The sequence below is a fragment of the Schistocerca gregaria genome, chromosome 8, assembly GCF_023897955.1.
Source record: "Schistocerca gregaria isolate iqSchGreg1 chromosome 8, iqSchGreg1.2, whole genome shotgun sequence".
Lineage (NCBI taxonomy): Eukaryota > Metazoa > Arthropoda > Insecta > Orthoptera > Acrididae > Schistocerca > Schistocerca gregaria.
Window position 1 is genome coordinate 82439063 of NC_064927.1, and position 27200 is coordinate 82466262.

The following is a 27200-nucleotide window of genomic DNA, read 5'->3' on the forward strand; positions in this document are numbered from 1 at the left end:
CTAAGGCACATACTTCTTCGCCAGCTCTGTGGTAACGTGCTGACCTGTGGAAAGGCGCCTGATATGGTTCGCAGATCCAGTGTAACTGAGTGTAGCGTTTTTATGCCTTCTGTGAAAGAGCTACAAGCAGTCAGATCTAACATCGATAAGGAAATCATAAGAAAACACTTTCGGCTCATAGTGCAATGGTGAAAAACTTACAATGCTGCACAACAGTAACGCCTCTTTCGCTGCTGACGAGCAAATTTTGGGTTTCTAGGAATGCATAATTTTATTTATGAAATGCCACATTTGCATACCTCTTGAGTATGACGTAGCATACCAATTAAACACAGACCCAATCAAAATCTAAGTGAGCAGTATTTGACCAATTCGTGACGATAAAGGCTACGCTTGTGTACAGATACTCAGTTCCATTAAAACAGACTTTCGTCATAAGGTTATCGTGGGTAGTTTTATTTCATTTTTTATAATACAGTTCACAATTTTCGTAAGGTGAGAGGAGAAATTACTCATCAACGATATATGCGAATTCTCTGATGTCATCTATAACAGTCTGAAAATGCACATGCAGTTATTGATTACATGCATGTAGAAAACTTGTTCTGAGTTAAAGCTGTCAAACAAGGTTTGAAGAAGAATAAAATGCCACTACCAGACGACAGCTAATGTAGAAAATAGTTTTCCGACTTATTTGGGCACGATGCGCTCTACCCATTGATAATACAAAAGTTTTGAGATGCATCAACTGTATGGCTGTCTATTAAACGTGAAATAAACAAAATGTCCCAGAAGTTAGCCCTTTTTCCACTTACGGCTATTTGGGGTTGAGAAGTGAAGGAAATTATGTTACAAGTACCATTGGATTGATAATTTTAGCATACAGCAGAATTGCGTTTTAAAAAGTATAGCAGTGAATGTACTCGAACACGCGACATCTTATCTACCGCACGCGATACTTACCATTACGCGACTAGCTGACACGTAGCTATAACAGCTCCAGAAGTCAACAACAATTCGCCCATAAATTCTGCATTTCACAGCGCTGGGGGATAATGAATATCGCCAGGTCAATACTTGTGAGAGACAGTTATACCTTTTCTTTTGCACTGCACGACGTTTTCAACAAACCGATAGCGCAATAGAGTAGCTCAAGTGGAAAGGAACACTTCCTATTTTAATTTCTGCATCCTACACTGTTGGCAATTCTGTGTTGGCGGCAGTTACGTGATTTTATTTTGGTGATTACAAAATAAAGATGAATGCATGCACTGGGTAGCCGAGGCGGCCAACCAAGTAAATGAATTTACTGAACATCCTGCAAATTGATACAGGGAGCCTGTGTGTCAGAATTCTCAGCCAGTGAGGTACAACGGGGTTACGATAAACAAATGAGCCCCAGAGAATAGGATTGGTTGGTCTGTTGGGCTGATGATAGGTTCATATGTCTATGGTCTGGGTTCCATCCCAACTACGGTCAATGATTTTAGATAGGGAGAGACAGATTCCATTCTCTTCTGGCTACACCAAGTGAAGAAGATATAATGGCATTGTGGTCTGAAATTCACATTAAAAATGGTATTCCTTGTCTACCAAGTAGACGTTAGCTTGAGCCACAAAGTCTGGAGTAGCGACATGAAGAAACTCTATCACCAGTAACTAGTTATTTATTTCTAGTGACGAAACAAACGCTATGTAGGGTCACAGGACACTTATTCCATCTTTTACCTGAGCTTCTGTATGTCGATAAAAGTGGTTCTGAACTGGGAATGCAACTCAGACCGCCCTTAACGAGGAATTTGATCCCCTCTTGACAATACAACTCGGCTACAGTTTGTTGTTCGTTCAAAACTCCAGATTCCTCTACATCTCCACATATTGCGCGTGAATGGGGTCGAATCCTGGCCCGGCACTAAAGATTTCATTACGTATTATCAAGCTCTAGCAATTTCGATTTTTAATGTATTTTCATTCGTTGTCAACGCTAACGATATTTGACGTTTTCGAATCCCAGTTAGACACAGAACTATTTGCGAGATCACTTTAAGTTCAAGATGTTATTCCGACCTGCTGGTGGAGAAAAATTCAGTAGCTGACATCTCTTTGTGTGTAGTCAGCACTGAACTCTTCGTCGTATTGTTTCTAGTTCAAACACGCTCACATGTCGCTGTTGGTGCAACAAACCCATATTTAACGTTCGTTTCCTCTAGAATATAACAGCGATAGGTGCCGGGTTGGAGTCCTGAGAAGGAAAAAATTAATGTCATTTCGGTTAAAACATCTAGCTAGTGCCGAGAAAATTCGATATGTCACAGTTGATTGTACTTCGATATCTACCTTATTAGGTTCTGGGTTCGAATCCCTATCCAACACAAAGTTTTACCTCACGGTATTTCAAGTAAGTGACTTGTTAAGAAAACAATATTTAACATATCTCGTAGTTCTTTAACAGAGACAATAGGTGCTGTGTAGGAATTCGCGTCCGTTAAAAATGTTTGCGTTATGTAATTTAAAGTTGGTATTTGCTAACAGATACTGCCTAAAATCTAGGTATATCACACTCTGTATGCCTAATCAGGAATGACTGTTAGTTTCCGTCAGTCATGAAATCTTTTCTTAATCTTCATGACCTAAGTTTGAATCCCTACGCAGAACGTGACGGTTCGTCGTATCATTTGAAATTCATGCATATTATCAACTAGCTGCTCGTGAATAACTTAAGATTTGTCATTTTATGTTAAATAATAAATACGGTATGTTACTTTGAATAGGAAATCATGAATACGACGAACTTAGTACGTGAATTACCTATCTGACGTAATAATGAGAGTGGTAACATTTCAGGTATGTCATTTATTGTAAGGTGTTCCCTGATATTTGTAGTGTCGTAGTATTACTTTACATCTTGAGTTATTGCGATACAGAGCAATGTTCTCAATAGTCAACGACTGTACCGAGGAGCGATTAAAGGACCTGCTAGACAGCTGTTTTATGTGGGTTGCATTCGAATCAGGCGAAATGCAATTCAGGTCCTTCGGATACTTTTGAGCACGACTGTTCATGTCTGGGGAGTTTGGTGGCCAGCGGAAGTGTTTAAACTCAGAAGAGTGTTCCTGCAGACACTCTGTAGCAATTTGGGACGTGTGGGGTGTCGCATTGTCCTGCTAGAATTGCGCAATCCGCCAGAATGCACAATGGACATGAATGGTTGCAGGTGATCAAACAGGGTGCTTAGGTACGTGCAACCTGTCAGTCGTCTCTAGACGTATCAGGGGTCCCATACCACTCCCACAGCACACACTAGTGCCTCCACAAGCTTGAACAGTCTCATGCTGACATGCAGGGTCCATGGATTCATGAAATTGTCTATATCCCCATACACGTCCATCTGCTCGATACCATTTGAAACGAGACTCATCCGACCAGGCAACATGTTTCCAGTCATGAACAGTGTTGACGGACCAAGGCGAGACGTAAAGCTTTGTGTCGTGCAGTCATCGTTGAATGATTCTCTTCAGTAGTCGTTGGTTTCGTTCTCGCAGGATCATTTTCCGGACGTAGCTATCTAGGACGTGTGATGTTTTACCGTATTCCTGATATCCACAGTACACTCGTGGAAAGGTCGTACGGGAAAATCCCCACTTCATCGCTACCACGGCGATGCTGTGTGCCATCTCTTGTGCTCCGACTGTAACAGCACGGTCGAACTCACTTAAATCTTGATATCCTGCGATTGTAGGAACAGTAACCGATATAATAAGTGCGCCAGACACCTGTCTTATAAAGGCGTTGCCGACCGCAGCGCCGTATTCTGCCTGTTTACTTATCTCTGTATTTGAATACGCATGTCTTTACCAGTTTCGTTGGTGCTTCAGTGTATTGTAGTGTCATAACGAAACTTGTAAGGATTACTGATGGTGATTCACGTTGTGAATACTTCATTAATCGACCTCTTCTCTTACACAGGAATCAGGAGCGGTCACCGAGCTGTAGGCTGCGTCCTCTTGCCTCCTGCTGTCCTGTCAACGTATTCGGCAAGGTAAGATAGCCGTGAGAAGTTTCTCTGTCTACCAACCAGGAAGCGTCGGATACAGTGACCCACCTATCTCGAGTGGCTTCTACAGACTAATAGGGGATTATAGAAAAATCTACTTTTTTCGAAAAAGAGTCCGAAGTTTATAAAGGAGGAAGAGATTCCGATCAACTGCAGTCGTTAGAATACTCCAGGATATGGAAATTATATTGATGCACTGCAGTCCAGAAACCTAATAGTCTCCGGGGAATCGGGTAATTGTAAATGCTGTTGAGAAGCAAAACCTTTCTACTGACCAGGACTGTGGTTAGGTGCTTTAAAAGCCTTCGTTCGTGTAAGGGACAACTTTCTTGTGAAGGGGCTCTAATCGCATTCGTAGACTAGTCTGTATTCGACGGCCAGAGAGTGGGAACTGTCTCCAAATATTTTATGTTGTTAGGCTAAATTAAATAAATTTTACCATGAAACAGAATTTAAAAGAGGGCCAGGTGCGGGCAGGACTCGCGCATTGACGGTTCCGTGCAAACTGAACTCTTTGTGTAGGCAGTTCATCCCTTCGGAGTATCGAGGCTCCCAAGGGTTTTTGCCTGCTATCGCCACTGATACTGCCGTGATATCGGTTCACACGGATTCTAAGGCTTCCGAGGGTAACAAATGAGAAAAAATATTTTCTCTTATGATATAATTGCAAATTAACGATCTCCAATTTTTCTGTTCGGTTGTATCATTAAAGTTTCCATTTTGCCAAATTTCACGATTCTAGACCGACGGGGAGTATCCTATAGGTTTTGACTAGTGAATTTGCGGGTATCGCAATATGTGACATAAATGGCCGTATCGTTTGGCTGCATTAACTTAGACGCTTAAATTTATTACCCCGAAAAGTGACTGTAGACCTTAATATGTGACGTAAATTTCAACTCGAAACGTCTACACGTTTCTGACAAAGAACGGATCTTAATAGGCGGACGGACAGACAGAAATACAGTTAGATAACAAACGAGAAAAACAATTTTTTTACGTGCTATGGAATTACAAAGTTAAAATCTTCAAATTTTTTGCTTTAGTCGTTATGTGGAACATCGATTCTTGCCAAATATCATGCTTTTAGGTCGACGGGAAATATCCTGTCGGATTTGATGAGTGACTTTTTAAGTATCAAATTATATGATGTAAATAACCGTGCATTTTGGTTCCATTGACTTACATCCGGGCATGGCTGTGTGTGATGTCCTTAGGTTAGTTAAGTTTAACTAGTTCTAAGTTCTAGGGGACTAATGACCACAGAAGTTGAGTCCCATAGTCCTCAGAGCCATTTGAACCATTTTTTGCCTTACATCCTTCACTTTTTTACATTGCCCAGGAACCGGAGACCTTAATATGTTACATAAATTTCGAGCTGATACATCTGTTCCTGCGCAAAAGACTGTGCTGTAAGAGACTCGCACGACTTAAGCCAGAACACTGCCGAAGCCCGTGGCACCGGCACCAGGTAGGAAACAGAGGGAGTGTCGAACGGCGGAGCTGCACCAGTGCTCACAGGTGTGGCTACCGTGGCGGGGGGACGTGGCTGCCAGCTGACCCGTGCGAGTCAAGAACCAGCACTAAGTGACGATTCAAGGAACATACTACTACACCCACCCCACTTCTCTTTTCTATAGAGACTGGGAAGATGAGATTAGCCCAATATTTTATGCGGCCATTCTTCGCGCTTCATACGAGAATGGAACAGAAAGAAACCCTATTATGTAGTTAGATGGTAAGTACCCTCCACCTTGCACTCGATTTTGTATCCCGCCTGGTAGGTGGCGCGGGGGCGTGCTCCTGTGAACTGCTTCTGCAAAGTAAGTGAAGGACGCGAGTAGGAGCAGGAAAAGGTGAACTACTGTACTTCAGTACTGCGTGTAAATTTAAAACACCTTTACTATAGGAAGAATGTGAATACATAGATTGTAACTTAACTTTGGCTGAGACGAGCACGTAGGTTCGAAGCTGTACATCAATCAAATCTAACATCGGCTAGAAGTTACAAAGGCAAAATCTGTACTGACTCGCCCACTCTGAAATAGAAACAATGTTGCTCGGTCGTCTATTGGGAATCAAAATGGGCAGGATCTGGACCGCCGCTCACAACGCCGGCTAGAGGGCGCTGTCGTCGGTGTCGGTGGCGTAGTGCCAACCTAAGAACTTGAACCTACACTGCATCGTAGCTATCGATACCACACTTGACAGTGGTGATGCAGACGTCTTTCCTCCGGCTGTGGGGAGCTGCAGGTCAAATTCCACACGGTATGGCGGGATGACCGTGATTCCCCGTCCGTCATCAAGTGTCAGGTGTTCCATAGCTTCCCTGTACTGCGTAAGGAAAATGGCGAAGTAGTTGCTTTTGAAAAGGACACCTCCCATTTCCTTTGGTATCCGTCCCAGACGGAATTCTGATCTGTCTAATGACCTCGTCGTCGAAGGGATGTTGTAAACTAATCTTCCCTCTTTCCCTCCCCACTTCAAACTGTCTCCGATCACTCCTAAATTCTGGAAGGCATTGTCCACTGTCTTGTACGGGTCGTGTAGTGTCGAATAATCAACCGTGGTGCCTACGTTCCAGTGCGCTAGCTAGTTAGTTACATATTCCACGATTTCTTTGTCTAAACGGCGTAGAAGGAGTTAGTCTATAGGGTATGTATACATGATCAGTTCCGGTGGATGGCTGCCTGGCCTAAATGCCACATTGCTGAAAGTTTAACGTTATTGTTGTTGTTGTTGTTGTTGTCTTCAGCCTGAAGACTCGATTGATGCAGATCTCCATGATACTCTATACTGTGCAAGCCTTTCAATCTCTGAATAACTGCTGCAACTCAAATTCTTCGGAATCTGCTTGCTGTATTCACCTAGTGGTCTCCCACTACAATTTTTATCCCTCACGCTTCCCTCGTCCTAAATTGGTGATCCCATGATGCATCAGACTGTATCTTACAACCGATCCCTTCCTGTAGCCCGGTTGTGACACAAATTTGTTTTCTTCCCAATTCTACTCAGTATCTCCTCGTTAGCTACGTGATCTATCCACCTAATCTTCAGGATCTTTTTGTAGCACCACATTTCTAAAGATTCGTTTCGCTTCATGTCTAAACTGTTTACCGTACATGTTTCACTTTCATACATACCTCGGCTCCATACAAATACTTTCACAGAAGGCTTCCTAACACTTCAATCTGCGAGAGGAGGTCGAAAAGTAAAGGAACTTTGGAGAAAAGGAATGTTTATTCTAATGATGGTAAAGTGAAACATGCATTATATTTCTACCTAACCTCCCAGAACGTCAACACACTTTGTGCAACGTTTCACAATTTTTTTTACTCCGTCGGAAGAAACGGTTCTTGGTTGAACTGGTAATCAATTTTGCACCTCATTATTGACTCCTGCATCGGCTGCAAATCATCTTCCTCGGAGCACTTCCTACAGTGGTCCAAACATGTGGATACGGCTTGAAGCCAAGCCTGGACCTTGTGGCGGATATTTCAGAAATTCGAATCCCAACTCCTTCCGTTTGGCAGAATGTGGCCGTGCTTCAGGACGACACCTTTTCACAATTTTCAGCGACGTTTCGATCTGATTGCAGATTTCAATTTAGTTGGTAACACATCGTAATAATTAAAAAAATTAGAGAGATTTGAGCGCGCACGGAGGCTTTCAGTCGTTCTTCCCGCGAACCATACGCGACTGGAACAGAAAAAGGAGGTAATGACAGTGGCACGTAAAGTGCCCTCCGCCACACACCGTTTGGTGGCTTGCGGAGTATAAATGTAGATGTAGATGTAGAATTCTCACTGTTCACATTTTCGCCTCTTTGGATGAAATGAACGCCTACCACACCTTCCATGTCCAACAATGCTAGCTTAATCTTACCAGCAGATGGTTCACGTTCAAATTTCTTCATTTCTGGTGATGGGTATTTCCAAATCGTGTTCGCAGCCTCACTTTGTGGTTCGTGATGATGCACCCCATGTTTCGTCTACAATAACGATTTGCCGTAAAAAAAAAAGTACTCAGTTGTGGACGTCGATGGCCTACCCGATCTTTCCTCGACACTTCGTGTTCTTCCCTGTTTGAAGCGCGCCATCCGTTCGTACATCTTGCTTCGCGACAAACGGCTGTCACCATACCGCGCTTGCATTTGACGAATAATTTTCGCAACTGTAACACCATCCGCAAACAGAAGGCGAATCGCTGTCCTCATTTCCTCCTTGGTGCAGATGGACACGATGGAGCTGCCATGTTTCACGGTGTGCAACAATACAAAGACTCGCGCGGGAATAACCTTTCTTGGCATTTCCAGTCTACATCTTATACCCTCCCTACTTCGGCCGTCAATAGTTATTCTCTGCCCAAATAATAAAACTTGTCATCTTAATTTATCTGTGTTGTTTCCTAATCTAATTCCCTCAGTATCACCGGATTTAATTCTTCTACATTCTATTACCGTTGCATTGGTTTTGTTGATATTCAGCTCATATCCTCCTTCCAAACACTGTCCATTCCGTTAGTTGTTCTTCCAGTTCCTTTGCTGTCTCTGACAGAATAAAAATGTCTTCAGCAAATCTCAGAGATCGTATTCCTTCATCCTGAATTTTAATTCCTACTCCAAATTTTTCTCTCGTTTCCTTTACTGCTTGCTCAATGTACAGATTGAATAACATTAGCAATAGGTTACAACCTTGTATGAACCACTGCTCCCTTCTCATACCCCTCGACTCTTACAACTGTCCTCTGGTTACTATACAAGTTGTAAATTACCTTTCGGTCCCTGTGTTTTACCCCTGCTACCTTCTGAATTTCAAGGATAGTGTTCCAGTCGGCATCGTCGAAAGCTTTCCCTTAGTCTACAAATACTGTAAACGTAGGTTTGTCTCCCCTTAACCTATCTGAAGAGCAGTTGAACAGAATGGACAGTGTCTTGAAAGGAGGGTATAAGATGAACATCAACAGAAGCAAAACGAGGATAATGGAATGTAGACGTTTCTGAAGAAGAAAAATTTAACATGGAGTATAGATTTAAATGTCTGAAAGTATTTGTATGGAGTGTAGACATGTATGGCAGTGAAACTTGGACGATAAACAGTTTAGACAATAAGAGAATAGAAGCTTTCGAGATGCGGTGATCCAGAAGAATGCTGAAGATTAAATGGATAGATCGAATATCTAATGAGGAGACATTGAATACAATTAGGGAGAAGAGGACCTTGTGGCACAACTTTACCAGAAGAAGGGATCGGTTGGTAGGACATGTTCTGAGGCATCAAGGGATCACCAATTTAGTATTTGAGGGCAGCGTGGAGGGTAAAAATCGTAGAGGGAGACCAAGAGATGACGACACTAAGCAGATTCAGAAGGATGTAGGTTGCAGTAGGTACTGGGAGATGAAGGAAGCTTGCACAGGATAGAGTAGCATGGAGAGCTGCATCAAGCCAGTCTCAGGACTGAAGACCACAACAACAACAACCTAAGTCGTAGGGTCAGTATTGTCTCGTGTGTTTCTACATTTCTCTGGAATCCAAACTGATTTTCCCCCGAGGTCGGCTTCTACCAGTTTTTCCATTCATCTATTAGAATCCATGATACAGCCATAACTTATTATACTTGTCAGTTCGATAATATTCATACGTGTTGGTACTTGCTTTCTGAATTATCACATCCTTCTTGAAGACTGAGGGTATTTCATCTGACGCATATAGCTTGCACACCAGATGAAAGAGTTTTGTGATGGCTAGTTGTCCCTTAGGTCTTTCAGGCTGTCAGATTCTTCTCGCATCATTAATCATATTCCCCATCTCATTTTCATCTTCGTCCTCCTCCGTGTCCATAACACCACCCTCGAGTAAATTCCCTCGTATAAACATTCTATTTACTCCTTCCACCTTTCAGCTTTCCCTTCTTTGCGCAGGACTAGTTTTCCATCTGAGCTCTTGATATTCATACTGGTGGTTTCTTTTCTCCAAAGGTCTCTGTAATTTTCCTGTAGGGAGCACATATCTTAGCCCCCTAGTGGTATATGCTTCTACATCCCTACCTTTGTCTTCTAGCCATTCCTGTGTAGCCATTTTGCACTTCGTGTAGGTCTCATTTTTTAGTAGTTTTTATTCCCATTCAGTTGCTTCATTTACTGCATTCAGTATCTTTTGTGTTACCCAATGATATCTACCAGCCTTCGTCTGTTTACGTACTTGATCCTCTGCTGTCTTCACTATTTCATCTCTCAAAGCCACTCATTCTTCTTCCACTGTATTTCTTTCGTCCGTTCTTGTCAACCGTTCCCTAATGCTCTCTCTGAAACTTACTACAACCTCTGGTTCTTTCAGTTTATCCAGGTCCCATCTCCTAAAATTGCTGCCTTTTTGCGTTTGCTTTGGTTTTAATATAAAATTCATAACCAGTAAATTGTGGTCAGATTTTACATTTGCCCCTGTAAATGTCTTACAGTTTAAAATCTAGTTCCGAAATCTCTGTCTTACCATTATATAATCTGTCTGTTGTGTCCAGGTTCCTTCCACGTATACAGTCTTCTTTCGTGATTCTGAAACAGAGTGTTAGTTCTGATTAAATTATGTTGGCCGCAAAATTCTAACAGGCGGCTTTCTCCTTCATTCCTTTCCCCGAGTATATTCACCTACAATTGTTTCTTCTTCTTCGTTTTCCTACTGTCGAATTCCAGTCCAGCATCACAATTAAAATTTGGCCTCCCTTAACTATCTAAATAATTTATTCTGTCACGTCATACATTTCTTCAATCTATTCATCATTTGTAGAGCTAGTTGGCATATAAGCTTGTACTGCTGTGGTGGGTGGTTGATTTTGTGTCTAACTTGGCTATTGTATTGCGTTCACTATGCCATTCGTAGTAGTTTATCCGCGTTCCCATTTTCTTATTCATTAGTAAACCTACTCATGCATTACCAGTGTTTGATTTTGTATTTATAACGCGGTATTCACCCGAATCCAAGTCCCGTTCCTTGTGCCACCGAACTTCACTAATTCCCATTATATCTAACTTTAACCTACCCGCTTCCCGCCGGATGTTGTGGCCGAGCGGTTCTAGGCGCTTCAGTTTGGAACCGGGCCACCGCTACGGTCGCAGGTTCGAATCCTGCCTCGGGCATGGATGTGTCCTTAGGTTAGTTAGGTTTAAGTAGTTCTGTTCTAGGGGACTGATGACCACCGATGTTAAGTCCCATAGTGCTCAGAACCATTTGAACCATTTTTTTTATCCACTTCCCCTTTTAAATTTTCTAACGCACCTGCCCGTTTAAGGGATATGACATTCCGCGCTTCAATCCGCAGAACGCCAGTATCGTTTCTCCTGATAACGACATCCCCTTGAGTAGTTCCCGCCCGGAGAACTGAATGGGGGACTATTTTACCTCCGGAATATTTTACCCAAGAGGACGCCATCATCACTTCAACTAACAGTAGAACGGCATGCCCTCGGAAAAGTTACGGCTACAGTTTCCCCTAGCTTTCAGCCGTTCGCAGTATCAGCACAGCAAACCTTTTTGGCTATGTTACAAGGCTAGATCAGTCAAACATCCAGACTGTTGCCCCTGCAACTACTGAAAAGGCTGCTGCCCCTCTTCAGGAACGGCCTCTCAACAGATACCCCTCCGTCGTCGCTGCACGCTGTCTGCGTCGCTGAGGCACGCAAACCAACCCACGGACGCCGAGGTCCGTGGTTCGTGGATGGTGGAATTTAACTTAAATGAACATGTTAATGCAGCTACACTTAAAAATAGTTTTATTCACGTCGCCAATTTTTAAATAAAAATTCGTGTCTGGAATAGAAATCATTTTGGGTTAGATGCATTTTATGTCGTGCTTTGCTACGTGTCACATGTGTTATGTTATTGGTCAAATGCTCAAAAGAAGTTTTTGATGCATACTGAATGCGTGTCTGAGCTGCTGAGAGCTTTGATAATGAACGCTTATGGTCAGTTTTTCTTCTAGTGTTGTAAGTGTGGCTATCTCTATTCTTTTCAAATTACATGGATTATTTATGCGGAGTTTAATTAGCGAGTACTATATGTTGTGAAGGTGCAATTAAAACGTCTAACTCTATGAAGTGGTGCCTATATCACGATCACAGGTGAACACCAAATATTATTCTTACTACTCGCCATTTTGCAGTCAGTACTTACTTTCTAAGTGATAAGTTAGTCCAGACACTATTGAGTGGAAATATGCAAAATATGTTAAGAAGTTGTTTCGTTTGTTTCCAACATTAGCAGTTACACCAAGAGCAAAAGTAGCTGAACTTATTAGTCTGAGCAGCTCAGTAGTGTGTTGCTTTCAGTTAAAGATTTTTCAGTGTGTACACCTAAAAATATGTATCGTGCTACTCTAGTGATTGACTCCCGTTCACATGCTTCATGCTTAGTACTTCTAAGTTCTAGGGGACTGATGACCACAACAGTTAAGTCCCATAGTGCTCGGAGGCATTTTAACCACTAATATTGTCTGCCAAAATTACCAGTTCTGCTCCGTGATTATTAAGTGGTAGGTCATTCACATATATGGACTTAATTTTGAACCTTACGGAACATCGTTCTCGGTTTATCCCAATCACTAAATTATGTCCTCCCAACATTATCTGAATCATTCGGCGCAACTTATTGCATTCTGTTTATTGTTATTGAAACCAGTTGTTTGGAAAGCAACCATTTCCATTACGTCTAAGTTTTGCTAAGAGAGTGACACGATCTAAGGCAAGCAAACAAACGCCTCAGATAGCTCACAAAAAATACCGGCTTGCGATGGTTTATTATTTAAGGCTTGTCACATTTCACGAGTGAATGTACAAAGAGCGCAGGGCGTAGAATTTTAATAGTCATTTCCAGTTATCTAGGCCAGCGTTTTTACAGTTTCGTCAGCATGTCCGCGCTCGCTACAGAGGCCTTATATCAGGCCGGAGTTCAAAGGACGAAGACTAACTGAAGGGAATCCATTTCGTTAGTTCCAGAGAAAACACAGTGACGGCGTTTTTGTGTTACCTTTTACCTGTTGCGTTTCAGCTGCATTCATGTTTTGTCTCTGCGGAGATCACCTGGGGAGAGTGCTAGGAGCCAGCTGCAGGCGGCGTGGGGTTGGCGGTGTGCGCGCTGCAGCGCCCAAGTCGGCCTACAGGACTCTGCTGACGAGGAGAGGGCGACAGGCGCCGTAACTTGGCTCAGCGCAGGAGGAGACACTGGGCTCGGCTTATCCGTAGACACTCGGTCGTTCCTGACGAAATGACGATCCAAGTCTTAGAGGGGCTTAACGTGTCTTTGATCGGTTGGTTGGTCGATTTGGGGGAAGAGACCAAACTGTGAGGTCATCGGTCTCATCGGATTAGGGAAGGATGGGGAAGGAAGTCAGCCGTGCCCTTTCAAAGGAACCATCCCGGCATTTGCCCGAAGCGATTTAGGGAAATCACGGAAAACCTAAATCAGGATGTCTGGCGTACCGGCTTCGTAGCTCTGCGCCCCATGTTCGAAACGCGATTTTTAGTTTTGTTTTTCATTTATCTACCCGTGTCTGTAGTAGATTATTGCACGAATGTTTCCATTGTATGTTGAAGCAACGTTTTCCTTACTCATCTACCGATAGTACATCCGGTAAATGAATTTAAAAAAATGACAAAGTTATTTGAAATTGTTTTCGGTGAAATTGTAGTACACTGGTGTCCTAAAGTAAAGTAACAAACGGAAATTTCCGAAGGTTACTTTTATTTTGCCACAAAATACTATCAAGAAGTGATAGCAAAGTAGAAACAATGAAAAGAATACAGAATGTAAACAAGTGCAACATGCAGAACAGTAGACAAAAATGTTCTTTTTTTTTAACTTAATTTATTTGCATACGCTTTCCGACAACTGGTTAATGTGCCTACTGTGGGTGTGACCACCTCTGGCAGCAGTAGAGGCCTGACAACGACGGAGCATGCTGTGAATAACGTCACCAATGTCGTGTTGAGGCAACAACGGCCATTCTGCTCCCGAGTCTTGGAGAGCGGTTGGTGGATGCTGACGTGAATCAACCCATCCCCCTAGTGCATCCCAGACATGCTCTATGGGGTTAAAACTGGGAGAGCGAACAGGCCACGCCGTACTTAAAGTATCTACCTTCTGTTTCTTCCAAGGAAACATCAACCACTCGTACTCCGAGGTCGAACATTACCGTCCATCAGTACAACGTTTGGGCCCACAGCACCTCGCAACGACCGCACATGAGGTCCCAAGATCTCGTACGGGGCAATCGGAAAGGTTACACTGCTGTCAAGTATTGTGACAATTTCATGAAAAGGGGTCCGAGTGGACAACATAATCCCTGCCCACACCATTAGCGATCCTCCTCAAAATCAGTCTCTTTCTAAAGTCTTCGGGTCTCGAAATCGTGTTCCACATTCCCTCCATCGAGAACCACTCTCCAGACCAAATCGAGACTCCTCTATGAAAAGAACATTGGCACACTGACTGACTGCACTGGTGGCACGTTGGCGACTCCACTGCAGACCTTCCCTTCTGTGAAGATACGTCAGAGGCAGCTCTCCGACAATAAAGGCGACTCCGTCGAAGCCTTCTCTGCCCTGTTTGCGTCGATACAACGCGTCCAGTGGATGTACGAGGTCAGATGCCAGTTCCTGCGCAGTACTGAGGCGGTACCGTCGTGCCCTTACAGCCAAATAACGGCACTCTCTTTCTGATGTCACACGCGGTCGGACCGGCCCTGGTTTTCGTGATACAGTTTCGGCCATCGGGCCACACGAGTTTGGGACTGTCCTGCTTTCAATCTTCGTAAGGCTCTCCACCGCAGAGTCTGGTAGGCTTCTTCTCTGTGCCATACTGCAGTGTCTGCCACTGTGGGATGTCGGCCTACACGGCAACCACTGCTCCGTTTGAAACGTGCCCTGACGTCATCGTTGGCACGGTTTTCCGTTGACCGAGATGCCATCTTCTCTTTGTATGATTATATCGTGAATTATACTCAGGACCGAGAAATAACTGTTTATTGCTTTAATCTTAGATACCATTGTAGGTTATCTTGATTCGTAATCAGTTACAAGAGCTAGTTTTCGGTAAAGTGGTCCCTTCTGCGTGATTTTCTGGGTAATTATTGCCAACGCGTGAAATCTTCAGCAGTGCTAACGAAGTTTGTTCCCGAGTGGCAGCCATAAGAAGAAATGTCACAGTGGCAAACCTCCCAGCGCGCGATGCTCGTAGTCTTCGGAACTCTCTTTCAAATGTTTCTGCGGTCGGTGTCATTATAAGGGAATGCACCAAATCTTCGTGGAGAACAAACGTAAGAATAAAATATAATAATTACTGGAAGAATTTATATAAGAATGAGTATAAGAGTATGAGAATTTAAAAATATTGTAACTGCTGTGTGGGCTACTGTTGGAGTGAGCACAGACACAAATGAGGAAGGAGAGAATCCGCGATGGCCGGTGGCAGGAATCCAAAATCAGTAGAGAACTTTATTCCTAAAAAGGGGAGAAACACAACTTATCCTCATGAAGCGGCTTCCTGTGTCTCCTGCATACAGTTATACTGGCACATTATTACTACTCGCCGAACGCTGGCTAAGTATCGTCTTGCTCTTACTCGGTCCCGATCTGCCCCAAGTCTGCGACCGAACTGCGAGGCCGACCGGCGATGGGCGGCTGGTTAAAGCAGCGTGACAGGCGGCGCCGGACCCTTGGACGCGCGGCTCGCCGCTCTTCCCATTGGCGCGCAGGTCACAGGCTTCTTGTCGTTTGCGCTGTTCCGTGTGCTGTCCATACTTTGGTACTTCACAGTAACCCATGAAAATACCGTACACATTATGTTATATAATACACTACTGGCCATTAAAATTGCTACACCACGAAGATGACTTGCTACAGACGCAAAATTCAACCGACAGGAACAATATTCTGTGATACGCAAATGATTAGCTTTCCAGACCATTCACACAAGGTGGCGACACCTACAACGTGCTGGCATGAGGGATGTTTTCAACCTATTTCTCGTACACAAGCAACAGTTGACTGGCGTTTCCTCGTGAAACGTTGTTGTGATGCCTCGTGTAAGGCGGAGAAATGCCTACCATCACGTTTCCGACTTTGATAAAGGTCGTATTGTAGTCTATCGCGATTGCGCCGTGCTGGATCGTATCACTAGCAGTTGAGATGACAGGCATCTTATCCGCATGGCTGTAACGGATCGTGCAGCCACGTCTCGATCCCTGAGTCAACAGATGGAGACGTTTGCAAGACAACAACCATCTGCACGAATAGTTCGACGACGTTTGCAGCAGCGTGGACTATCAGCTCGGAGCTCAATCTAGATGGCGGATTTTGCGGGAAGTTTGAATTTTGGTAGGAAAATGCCACGGTCCCCTCGCCCAGAAAAATGGCGCCAATTTCAAATTCCAACATGATAATGTCACACCACAGTTATCTCCACTAAGCAAAGAAAATGGCGGGAAAGAGGGACTTCTCTTTATCATTTAAGCAGTTTCAAACATGTGTGTTCGCCACGGGGTCTTGACTCCAACTGGCTTACTTCATATCGTCGCCACCAGACAACCCCACTGTGACATCAGCCAAGATGGTTGATTTTGGTTGGAAAATACTACACTTGGGCTACTAACCTAACCCCCCCCCTTCCCCCCCCAGAAAATGGCGGGAAGTTCAAATTCCAGTACGATAATGGCGGGAAAAAGGGAATTCCCTTTATTGTTTAACCAGTTTCAAGCAGATGTGTCCACCTTAGCTCCAGAGCCCAACTGGCTTCGTTCATGTCCTCGCCGCTCGAGAGCACGCCGTGGCGTCAGATCATGACCCAAGTACCGGTCCCACTGTGTTCACCGCAAGTTCCATAGCCCAACCGACATAGATCTTATTGTACCCATCAGAGGGCACTACAGTAAAGTCGCGTGATGACACAAGAGGTCTGCTCTCTCTCTCTCTCTCTCTCTCTCTCTCTCTCTCTCTCTCTCTCTCCGGACATGCCCCGCGTCACTGGTCCGCGGGCGTTCGACCACTTAACGTCACACACCCTCGGCCGCCACCTACATACAAGTAATTGACTCCACTCTACACAACTTGTTTAATGATAGACTTTGTATCTACCACACAGATACAAAAGATGAAACCCTGATGTGCTCGGGGCCATGTTTCACAGCCCACAGACACGCAACCAACTCGTAATTTCAGTACACAATAGCAAACTCCTCCTAAATAATTCTTCACACTGATGTGTAGACACGCTCAGTGCTCGTGAACTGTCCAAATAGCCCATAGCATGGCCTACAGAGCCGCTCACGAAGTAATGCAATCGATGCGTGCAAGCCACAGTCCACCTCCCCCTCTCCAGTAGAGTATACCGGAGGTGGCCATAAGTGACGCAGCAGTCAGATGTCAAAGCGCGCACAGGCCCTGCTCGGCTTCCACAAGCATGAGGTGGCGGCACCCCCACTCATACGTAACACCTGAGGAATTCCTATCCGCTACCCACCGATGATGACGTGATCGCACGTACGGTCGACGCGGCCGTCAACTGTCAGAGCACTTACAGACCTCCATATTGTGCCACGCGCCACAACCCCCGCGAAGTGAGGCAGCCGCAGCCCGGGTCCAGCACGCTCCCTCACAGTCCCCGGGCGGGCGTCGTCGATCATTGAGGGCTGCGTGCCTCTATACAGTCACCGTTATACTGCCATAGCATTCCAAAGCGCGTTCACGCCAGTCTCATATTCGAGGCACCTCCTGGCGCCACTTGTCTTTACCATTGAAGGCAGAACAGCACAGAGCGTGTTGACACACGCGTTTAGCCGCACGTACCCGCCCCCAGCCTGACTGACACATCGCCATCTAAAACATTCTCAATGTTATTCTTACGTTACGTTACGTTACACACACACACACACACACACACACACACACACACACACACACATATATATATATATATATATATATATATATATATATATATATATATATATAATCAGTCAAGTCCAACTCTCCCTAATTTTATAGTGCCCCAGAAATAGTTGACGCTCGCTCTCCTGTTGTCTCAGCTTGTATGCGCCAAAATTTCCCCCGTAACAGAGCCCGTTTACCAAAATATCGTCGAATCCAGTCTTCCTCCCGGACATAACGTGATACCCTTGCTACTCTCAACATGCATAACTGTTCTCACCGGACGGCCGGTGTGGCCGTGCGGTTCTAGGCGCTTCAGTCTGGAACCGCGAGACCGCTACGGTCGCAGGTTCGAATCCTGCCTCGGGCATGGATGTGTGTGATGTCCTTAGGTTAGTTAGGTTTAAGTAGTTCTAAGTTCTAGGGGACTGATGACCACAGATGTTAAGTCCCATAGTGCTCAGAGCCATTTGAAGCCAACCATGGTGCATGGTTCACGGGTGGGGAGGGGGGAAGGGGAAGGAAATTATTAGAACCCGTTGAGCCGTAATTCATGGTAGCGAAATTTGTGGTGAAGAATTTAACTGCTTCTAAATATGGATTTCGTACAGGATTTCTAAAATACAACTTCAGAAGGACTGTACGGTTTCTGTGGAATCAGCAAGCAATCATTAGTGTAGTACTGTTGTTATAAACATGTGATGTGCAGAAAAATAGAATTTACATGATATCAGTTTGGGTCTTGATCGACTTTGCTTCCTTAATCGATATTTAATTTAGATCTCAACACCTACGAATGGCTACAAAAGGTGTTTGTTTCTTTAGCATTGACAGAGGAGTTAATTAATAACTAATGATGTTGCTCGCTCTTTCCGTTTATCGCAGGACTACTGACGAAGTTTTGTGCCACTGTGCCAGTGGTCCGTATCTGTTTTGCTGGTCTCGGAATGTCGCAGTGACAACGCTGCTCGCTCGTCCGTACCGCACCAGCCAACAGCCTCTCGAGCCGTCCGTAGGTCATCGTCACCGTAACGACAGGGAAACCAGACTAAGTGGACGTTCACGAAAAACGGCGCTCTTGTATTGACGTACTGGCATGCCTATCGGTTGAGGTGCAACAATGAAACGTCTTTCTTGGTGTAGTTATTACGAGACTGCAAATAATGAACCGGTTTCCATTGTCAAGATAATATTTGCTTTAAGACGGTCCAAATGACACGCTTAATAAACAGCGGGTATCTTTTGCGATGGAGCTTTTGAATTCGTCTCAGATTTTACAAATGTTTGATTTATTTCACCAGTTCGTTAAATGTGTTCGCAATTGCGATTGTGGACAACCATCAGCTGTAGAATGGAATGGCGAGAATGGAAATTTGTGCCTGACCGAGTCTCGAACCCGGATCTCCCGCTTATCGCGAGCGATGGCCTTACCACTGAGGCCAGAGCCAAACCTCCGTGCATCGTCAGCCGTGCGTCCACCGCCTGCACTCGTACATCCGTTGCGTGTATTCCCGCACAATCAGTTGTCCGGTGTCAGCGTAGAAATACGATATGGCAGTGCTTGTGTGACGAAGCAATGTACCTTTGGACGCGCATGCGTGTCGAAAGGGACTTTGCGTCGTAATTCAAAATAACACGAACACTGCAATATCGCATTTCTAGGGAAAAGTGGAAGTGCTCGACGGAACATGTATTCATTCAGGCAGCCCAAGAAATGTTCGATGCACAGCAGTGAAATTCATAATCGTGCTTGTCAGAAATATTCAGCTGTTGCAGTTTAAGCTGTGCTCGGAGGATCCTGCCTAACCACACACTTCGCGAAAAACAGCAAAAAATTTTTGTCTATCATTGTTATATCTGAAAGCTTTCCTTCATAAAAGATATCGTCTAGTAGTCGTATTTCGCAAAGCAAGAATACTTATTATCGCACCTTATTTACTACGGTCTGAGTTTACGTATCGCAGCATGGGCATCGCACTACTAATATTTTGCTGTTGTGAGTTCGGAAACTTCGTTCTGTATTTGGTGAATTCGTATTTACATTTTCATAATATGCAGTGCACATGTTGCCGCACATTAACGATCTTTCCAAATTCGCCGAGACTGCCGGGAAGTTCAACGCCGGTGCACAGAGCGTTCACCATTCAGTGGATTCGTACGGTTTACAGCCCCGAGGGAAAATATATTGTCACTTAACACGGGGTAATGTGCATTTTCACCGAGAAGAAAGTGCATTTTTGACCGGGATATCCGGCAAAAGTCCGTTTTTTTTTCTCTCTCTTCCTCGTATACACCCTGTATGTGGCACGAACTTCAGCTTGATACGTGTACCCGTTGCTGAGTAAAAGTCAAACAGGCTGACGGATGGGCGGACAACGAAGAGGTCGTGTAAGAGTTCCGTTTTTAGAGGTTGAGGTACAGAATCTTAAAAATTCCTAAATTGTCTCAATTTCCCTGGGGTACCATTGCATAAACGCTTACAAAAATACCAAATAGAAGTGAAAATATTAGACGAAAACGAAAAAAGCAAGTCACTACTCATACCACGAATTCTGTTCATTTCAGCAAACTTACCATTCAACTTTAAAAGGCTCTGATTTAATTTCCAGTAAGGTTTGAGTACAGTATGACTGTGAGTAAAGCAATGGGCGAATATTGCGACGTTGCGGAGCGAATTTAGAAGAATCGTGTTTGTCGCACGGACAACTTTACGTAGCGTGCTCGCGTGTTGAACAACCACAAAACTTACATCGTCTTTACATCCGAAAGCAAAATACCAGATGTAGTTTATAAGAATAAACTTTGAATTATTTAGATGCTCTACAAAAGAGGTGACTAATTGCACATTTTTTCGACTTCAAAAAATAGAAGGTGAGGAAAGATAAAACGAAGTGGTCCCCTCTCGGCTAGTTAGATTTAAAAAGAAAGATCACATGTTTTTTAAGCTTCTGTTGCTCTAACACGGTGAAGGACAAAGACCGAAGATTACTGACAAGATATGTATACGGTCGTTTCGTCTTAAATCGCTTCAGACAACTACTTCCAGACTTGCCGATCATTTAGCCTGTTCCATTTATTGACATTGAGGGACATCTGACAGCTCTGACTTTAATCGCGGGTCACCTTCAGGTGTTGCTGCACATCGTAACAATTTCTTTGCGACGTGACCTCGCCGTTTACAGCTTTGCCACCTGCGAATAACTACACCACCTCTCCAACATTTGTGCTACCGTGTACACTATCAGACCTATCATGCTAACGTCTCACCATCATTAACAAGGGCTGCTGGGGTTCTGTGACAAGGGGACGGCGCCTACTCGTTATCACAGATTTCGTCCCAATTTACGGTAAATGCAGGACTCGGCCAGAAATGGAAGTCGCAACTGGGAGCTCCAGATGGCCAAGCGTCCTTATCATAGTTCCCGGCCTGTGGATGGCGTGGTCGAAAGTATTCCGAGGGTGGTGAATCCGAGTCACTATGCCAAAACTATTTTTATTGTTTTATTTTTTATTTTCAACTTTTGCGTTACTTGCATTCGAAATTACCCGAAATAATGTCCATTATATTGTAGTTATTAACAGTCTCATCAAAGCCGTGTGAAGGAAAGGCAACGGAAAATCTGGGCTAAGAAATAAATTTCCAAGGTAGAATTTAACCTACACCGTTCACAAGGACGCTACAAATAATTTTTCCAAAAAAAAAGGGGCTCTAATTAAAGCGTACACGACTTGGTATACCATTAGTTTGATTCGAGAAGCTCTTGGCAACTGCACGCTAAGAATTGGTTCCCAGTTCAGGCGAAATCAATTCATCGAGAGAGAAAAAGAAATCTAATCCCGAGAAGACAAGATCAAAATACATTCGTACATCACCTGCTATCCTCGCCAGTGTTTGGCAAAATGATACGTTACGTGTAGTTTGCAGCCGAACTAAACTGAAGCACCAAAGAAACTAGTCTACGCATGCGTATTCAAATACAGAGATATGTAAACGGGTATAATACGGCTATATAACACAAAAAGTGTCTTGCGCAGTTGTTAGATGGGTTTCTGCTGCTACAATGACACTTTATCAAGATTTATGTAAGTTTGAACGTGGTGTTACAGTCGGTGCAAGAGCGATGGGACACAGCATCTCCGGACTCGCATTCGGGAGGACGACGGTTCAATCCCGTCTCCGGCCATCCTGATTTAGGTTTTCCGTGATTTCCCTAAATCATTTCAGGCAAATGCCGGGTTGGTTCCTTTGAAAGGGCACGGCCGTTTTCCTTCCCCATCCTTCCCTAACCCGAGCTTGTGCTCCGTCTCTAATGACCTCGTTGTCGACGGGACGTTAAACAACACTAACTTAACCTAACAACACAGCATCTCCGAGGTAGCGATGAATTGAGGATTTTCCCGTACGACCGTTTCAGGAGTCTAACGTGAATATCAGCAGTCTGGTAAAACATAACATCTCCGACATCGCTGCGGCCAGAAAAAGATCCTGCAAGAACGGGACCAACGACGACTAAAGAGACTCGTTCAAGGTGACACAAGTGCAGCCCTTCCCCAAATTGCTGCAGATTTCAGTGCTAGGCCATCAACAAGTGTCAGCGTGCGTTCGACGAAACATCGACACGGGCTTTCGGGGCCGAAGGCCCACTCGTGTACCCTTGATGACGGCATGACACAAAACTTTACGCCTCGCCTGGGCCCGTCAACACCGACGTTGGACTGTTGATGACTGGAAACATGTTGCCTGGTCGGACGAGTTTCGTTTCAGATTGTGTGAGCGGATGAATGTGTACGGGTATGGAGACTGCATGTCAGCATGAGACTGTTCAGGCTGGTGGAGGTTTTGTAAGGTGTGGGGCGTGTGCAGTTGGAGTGAAAAGGGACCCCTGATACGTCTAGATAGGACTCCGACACGTGACACGTACGTCAGCATCCTATTTGATCATGTGCATCGACTAATGTCCATTTTGCATTCAGGCGGACTTGAGCAATTCTAGCAGGACAATGCGACACCCCACACGCCCCGAATTTCTACAGAGTGGCTGCAGGAACACACTTCCGAGCTTACACACTTCCGCTGGCCACCAAACTCCCTAGACATGAACAATATTGAGCATATCTGGGATGCCTCGAAACGTGCTGTTCAGAAGAGATCTCCACCGCCTCCTAGTCTTAGGGATTTATGGACAGCTGTGCTGGATGCATCATGTCAGTTCCGTCCAGCACCACATCAGACATTAGTCAAGTCCATGCCACGCCGTGTTGCGGCACTTCTGCCTGCTCTCGGCGACTCTACATGATATTCGGCAGGTGTACTAGTTTCTTTAGCTCTTCAGTGTATTTGATGAGAGAGAGTCTTTCATGAATGTAAACAAAGTTTTATTTTCTATAGAAATGTTAAAAAGACCATGTAACTGTAAAAATGCTTCGTTTGTAACGTGTGCAAGATGCCAAGGAAACGCATTTCACTTGGTTTTACGATGGATGTAAGCCCAGCACGTGTAAATCATCAACCATAAAATAAGAAAAGTATTTAATGTTATATACGATGTTCTCGTGTACACAATATAACTCTTTAGTGGACATTTATATACAATCCCAAATGTTCCTTTGTCTTTCAGTCTCGTGCCTTTGCGAAAATACTAATAAATACAATATATTAAGCATTATTTCGTATTATTTGCACCGTAAGTAACGTAAAAACTGAAAATGAAAATATGTTTCTGCGTAGGAACTGCACCACACAACCCTCGCATTACCGTTCTGTACTCTTCCGTGTGTGCTGGCTGTTGCCTGGAAACTACGCTAACATAAATGTCTCATTCCCCGCCCAACCTGCGCCATAAATTCTTTCTGTTTCCAAACGCTTACCCGTCTGCAGCTAACCTCACCCTTCCTTCACTTTTGTGGCCAGGCCCTGCGTACACCTTAAATTTGGACGAAGTCGCTGATGAAGCGTAGGCGCGATCCCCGTCTTGCTAGAGAATCTTCACGCCGTTCGCTCGCCTCTGCCAGTAGCGAATATTGTTTACTAGGTGACGGTGCGGAACTATATCTGAAGTTTCCCAGAATCGAGGAACACGGCCCCGATGTGTGCCTACAGCGCTGTGGATCCAGTGAACCAACCAGGGTTGAGGAACCTGAGTTTCTCACCACCAGTGCTCGCGGAATCCGTGTTGACTCCTACAGGTAAGTTTTGTCGGTCTCAGAAAATAAAAAGCCTCGAATGCGAGTATAAATCTGTTGCATAATTTTACACCGAGGTGACTTCAGTGAGATAGACCTGCGCTTTCGTGCATCTTTACTGAGATCCCAAATAAAAACTGCAGCGGTTTGCACCCTTTTCTATCCCTTTTCAACGCTCCATTCTGCCAACGACCTACGATTGGTTGTTGCGTATGGTCTACACTGAATCTCGTGGATACCTCACCAAGCCCAAGGGTCTTTCTTATATCGATCACCTTCGGTTGTTCCTCAGGTCCGGTTCACTAGTTTCGTACCTGTCGTTGTGACAACTTACACTTTTATACATTAAGTGGATTCACAGTTGCAACTAAGGACGACCGTCAGCTGCAGAATGTAACGACGACAGCGCACATTTGTGTCGGAGCGGCACTAGGGCCCGGATATCCCGCCTCCCGCGAGTGGTCGCCGTGCCATTCGGCTACCCGTGCGCGACTCACGGCCAGGCCCAAACTTTCACGTGTCGTCAGGCGTGGGTATGCAACCTGTGCTCGTACATCCATTCTGTATATTCCCGTATAGGCGAGACATTTTACTTGAAAGTCGCTTCTCATGACGGCATGCATGCCCAAAGGAACTTTGCATCGTAATCAGAATAACACGGGCAGTGCAATATCATCTCGTATACAGGGTGTTACAAAAAGGTACGGACAAACTTTCACGAAACATTCCTCACACACAAATAAAGAAAAGATGTTATGTGGACATGTGTCCGGAAACGCTTAATTTCCATGTTAGAGCTCATTTTAGTTTCGTCAGTATGTACTGTACTTCCTCGATTCACCGCCAGTTGGCCCAATTCAAGGAAGGTAATGTTGACATCGGTGCTTGTGTTGACATGCGACTCATTGCTCTACAGTACTAGCATCGAGCACATCAGTACGTAGCATCAACAGGTTACTGTTCATCACGAACGTGGTTTTGCAGTCAGTGCAATGTTTACAAATGCCCAGTTGGCAGATGCCCATTTGATGTATGGATTAGCACGCGGCAATTGCCGTGGCGCGGTACGTTGGTATCGAGACAGATTTTCAGGTGTCCCGACAGGAAGACGTTCCAAGCAATTGATCGGCGTCTTAGGGAGCACGGAACATTCCAGCCTATTACTCGCGACTGGGAAAGACCTAGAACGACGAGGACACCTGCAATGGACGAGGCAATTCGTCGTGCAGTTGACGATAACCATAATGTCAGCGTCAGAGAAGTTGCTGCTCTACATGGTAACGTTGACCACGTCTCTGTATGGAGAGTGCTACGGGAGAACCAGTTGTTTCCGTATCATGTACATTGTGTGCAGCTGATTGGCCTCCACGGGTACACTTCTGCGAATGGTTCATTCGACAATGTGTCAATCTTCATTTCAGTGGAAATGTTCTCTTTACGGATGAGGCTTCATTTCAACGAGATCAGATTGTAAAATTTCACAATCAACATGTGTGGCTGACGAGAATTCGCACGCAATTGTGCAATCACGTTATCAACACAGATTTTCTGTGAACGTTTGGGCAGGCATTGTTGATGTCTCGATTGGGCCCCACGTTCTTCCACCTACGCTCAATGGAGTACGTTATCATGATTTCATACGGGATACTCTACCTGTGCTGCTAGAACATGTGCCTTTACAAGTACGACACAACATGTGGTTCATGCACGATGGAGCTCGTGCACATTTCAATCGAAGTGTTCGTATGCTTCTTAACAACAGATTCGGTTAGGCGGACCAATTCCATGGCCTCCACGCTCTCCTGACTTTCATTTATGGAGGCATTTGAAAGCTCTTGCCTGCGCCTCCCCGGTACCAAATGTAGAGATTCTTCGTGCTCGTATTGTGGACGACTGTGATACAATACGCCATTCTCCAGGGCTGCATCAGCGCATCAGGGATTCTATGCGACGGAGGGTGGATGCATGTATCCTCGCTAACGAAGTACATTTTGAACATTTCCTGTAACAAAGTGTTTGAAGTCACGCTGGTACGTTCTGTTGCTGTGTGTTACTATTCCATGATTAATGTGATTTGAAGAGAAGTAATAAAATGAGCTCTAACATGGAAAGTACTCGTTTCCGGACACATGTCATAACATATTTTTTCTTTGTATGTGAGGAATGTTTCCTGAAAGTTTGGCCGTACCTTTTTGTAACACCCTGTATAGGCCTACTAACACGTTTGGTAGGCTATTTTCACCATATTCAGTACCATGATGGAGTCCAGTTTCCGGGGTGCTGTTTGCAGGTCTCCTTCATATGTTTCAACGCTAGTGTTGGCGACACCGTCCGGAGTTTAGTCTCTCGCTGAGTGTGTCCGTCTTTGTAATATTGTTCTGGCTTGTTCCTTGTCTCCTTTCATACCGAGCCCCTTCAACTTCTGTCTCCAGATTTACGCAAACTGTCGCAATTGGCACCGTGCTTAACTTAGGCGCAAACAACGTCTGACTTGCTCTACTGCTGTCTTAACCGCAGCCTTCTCTCACCTCGTTGTTCTCTTAACCTCAGCTTTTTCTCACCTCGTTGTTCTTTAATGTGTCCACTACAGTTTTCCGTATCGTAGACTTAATTAACTTCATCTTAGATCTGTATATTCGTACCTCTTCGTGGAGGCGTTTCTTGAGCATATGTTAGGACTGATTGGAAGTAGCTGTCTGCTTTTGATGACACTCTGGGATCCCATACAAACGGTCTAGCGTGTTAGTACATACTGAGTGAACGTTAACAAAACCGACAAACTGCAGGGACGGATTGCTGACCGAAAATGGAGGAAAAAAGGTCCTATAACATGTGCACGGAAACGCACCGTTGGCACGGTAGATCACACTGACGAATGACAGCTCTTCCGACCATGTGCCATGTGTTCCTTGCGTGTCACTTTCTGTGTGATTAACGCAACGTACTATTACCAGCTGAATACTCTGGTATTCTTGTCGGGAACATGCCGAGATGGTGTTTGTGTACGGCAGGCAGATGGAAACGGTCGAGAGGCAGCACAACTGTACCAAA

General features: G+C 44.6%; 1 protein-coding gene across 3 annotated transcripts in view; it reads left to right on the forward strand.

The window, feature by feature from the left end:
• LOC126284979 (F-box/LRR-repeat protein 3-like) overlaps positions 1 to 27200 on the forward strand; it is a 246079-nt gene that overhangs the window by 72423 nt on the left and 146456 nt on the right. For 2 of the 3 annotated variants that reach the window (XM_049984264.1, XM_049984263.1), the window contains exon 2: positions 3967 to 4039. The exons of the other annotated variant lie outside the window; for it this stretch is intronic. The gene's annotated coding sequence lies outside the window, so the exon portion shown is untranslated. The remainder of the gene's footprint in view (positions 1 to 3966; positions 4040 to 27200) is intronic. 3 annotated transcript variants of the gene reach the window in all.